The sequence below is a fragment of the Anoplopoma fimbria genome, chromosome 20 (assembly GCF_027596085.1).
Source record: "Anoplopoma fimbria isolate UVic2021 breed Golden Eagle Sablefish chromosome 20, Afim_UVic_2022, whole genome shotgun sequence".
Taxonomy (NCBI): Eukaryota; Metazoa; Chordata; class Actinopteri; order Perciformes; family Anoplopomatidae; genus Anoplopoma; species Anoplopoma fimbria.
This window is the reverse complement of record NC_072468.1, coordinates 13,716,213-13,719,017: the sequence shown is the minus strand read 5'-3', so window position 1 is coordinate 13,719,017 and position 2,805 is coordinate 13,716,213. Positions and strand designations below refer to the sequence as shown.

The window sequence follows — 2,805 nt, the reverse complement described above, 5'->3', positions numbered from 1 at the left end:
CTTATTGACGTTTTAAAAGTGCCCATGATAAGCAGAATTTAAAATATCCATCACGTTACATGCACTTTGTAATGTACCTTCCCTGCAGTATTTATAATAAAAAAATGTTCGATAAAGTAGGGTTAATGTTGACAATGTCCCATGTAGGAAAGTAAGGTCATAGTAAAAATAAAATGACTGAGTAAATTCAAACCTGTATTGGGTCCTGCTGTGCCTCATGTTCAATCACAGTTGCAGCGGGGACTGGACTCAGTGCGTAGTCGGTGGCAGTTCCAACCATTCGGGAAAACTGAAGGTGTTTCTCTATGTGGCATTCCCCAATCTGTCAGTAAATTCTAAAGTAGCACAAAATCCGTACTGGCACTTAATTAAGCTGTAGTAAGCGAGTAGTCCAAATCCCAGCAAATAGGTAAATAACCTCCATACAAATGATGCTGCCGCAGAATTTGGGTCACAATTTCATCCAAATTGTTGTCCTCTAATGGTGTTAATAGATCGTGGACTCTGATGATCAGAAAATAAGACAAAAGTCAAAAGAGAGATCAAAATGTCAGTAAAAATAATACATTGATCACAAGATGTATGTTGCTCATAAACTGCAATTTAAGGTTTATAGTATTTTAAATCTGGAACAAAATCTGGAGAATGGAGACAAAAAATATTGTGAGGGTAAATGTTCTATGAAATGTTGTACCACTAAAAGCATAGACTAATTAACATTTTTTTGCTCTAATGTCCACCTAGACTGTAAAAGATAATACACACATTCTCGACCTCTTCCTTGGCAGTCTGTGATATTGCCACTGTGGATAAACTGGAATTTCAGAAACGAAAAAAAGAATTTCTGATACTAGCATTTGGTCGAGAAAGACCAAATCAGCAGTGTAGGTGAGTGCATGAGTGGAAAGTGTGTGTGCTATGTTGTATGGTGTGGAAACAAACCATGATCAAAAACCAAATGGGTGTCTCGAGCAGGAGAGAGAACACTGAGCACAAAGAGGGATTCTTAAATAGTGTAGAGTTGCTCAGGTGTAACCACTCTGCTGACGACCTTCCGCCACGCCCACTTCCAGTACCTGCAGGGAGAGCAGCCGCACAGGCAGACAGGGCAGAGAGGGATAACATAAAGTTTGTAATTTAGCCCAGGAAACACGTTTGTATAATGTGGTTTCAACATATGAATGCTAATGTTACAGTATATAACGCTATTATATCACAAAAATATATGAAAAGTAATTGTGATGGAGACAAGGTAAACAACGTCAACGTTACAATCAATAAACATTTCGTACATTTCCACACATATATACTGGCACTTTTAAAAGATAATAATTTAAACAGACGAACACACGAATCGTTCTCTTGCACACTCCGAACACCTGCGCCATGTCCCCAGCGGTGTTCCCCCAAAGCAGGTGTGCTTCGATTACATTTGAGGGTAAAATGTAGGACGGATGTCCAAGGGTCACCGCCGTCTCCGAGAGGATGTCAAGTTGGCGGGCGGCGTCTTGAAGACTGTCGAACACTGTTTGGTCAACTTCCACATCCATATTGGTACAGATCTGAGCCAAGTCCTCTATCAATCTATCCAGCCAGAACTGAAGATAATCGTAGGCTACATGGTTCTCTAAATCGTCCACTATTGAGCGTAATTGATTTGAAATGGCTTCTAAAAACAATGCCATGAATAAACCAGCGTCAAAACAAATGCCAACGACTTTGACTTCTGCTAATGGTTAGCTGGGCAGGCTAGCCAACTTCAACGTTACTGTACACAAATCTGCATGGTTAGCCAGGCAGAAGTAGTAGACCCGAATCGATCACACTCCTGTAACCAATCCCTCTTTAGACAGAGGTTAGGACCTTGCACCTAATTAGCCTACAGACATAGAAATAAATGAATGAATAAATGTAGGTGAACAAAAATGTAGAAATAAATGAAGGATTTTTGAAATTATTTATGTCCTGTATGATTATCATATATATATTCTCTATACATTCATTTAATAATTTCCATTTTTATTTTAGCATTTATTTATACTTTTATTTATTTCAGCATTTATTTAAGCATTTATTAATTTCTGTATTTACTTCAGCATTTAATTATTCTTTTATTTCTTTATTTCTGTATACATTTTTACAATTATTTATTCATTTATTTATTTATATTTATATCATTTTTCGTCCTCCATAACTGGTAGCTCTCAAGAAAAACAACAGATTTGGAAGAAGATGGGACAACAGGGTACATATTGAATCGGTTGCTGTGTTGTGATGTTGTTTATCACAGACAAACGTGGACTACAGAGGACATCAGGCGTAAAGGTACGTCTTGAAGATGTCACCCTGCTGCGGCTCAGTTAAAGGCTTCATTAAGACTGTTGATTGATCAACCTGATATGTGATCTGCAGCAGTGACACAGTCCAGATCAGAGCCACACCTCACCAGTCAGGATAATTAGCAAACTAATGGGATCTGGTAAGGGAGCTGGTTATTTGCCGCCCCCCCATCCATCTGGGACACCAACATTAACGTGTACCTGTGAAAGATGTCAATGAGATTATGAAGAGGCTTCCACCTGCACACATACTCACAAAGGAGGCAAACAACACAGGCTACATTGTAATGATCTACACAAAGAGTGTTTTGTGTGTGAGAGAATTGTGTCCATATTGTCATCTTTTCAACCTGAGCTTTGAATGTTTTGGACACAACGTGAAGATTTTTAATAGTGTATGAGCCAGTCAGGTTCTGTGTGTTCTGGCTTCAGGAGACAAAGTGGGAGATGGCTAGAAAGGAGCCAA

At 38.8% G+C, this 2,805-nt stretch overlaps 1 long non-coding RNA gene across 1 annotated transcript; it reads right to left on the bottom strand.

Moving 5' to 3' along the window:
* Positions 1–210: 210 nt before the first annotated feature.
* On the bottom strand, positions 211–973 carry LOC129110237 (uncharacterized). Its single transcript, XR_008532154.1, has 3 exons — positions 943–973; positions 427–504; positions 211–335 (listed from the first exon to the last, which is right to left on the bottom strand). It is a non-coding gene; the product is annotated as an uncharacterized LOC129110237 (long non-coding RNA).
* Between the last annotated feature and the right edge of the window lie 1,832 nt (positions 974–2,805).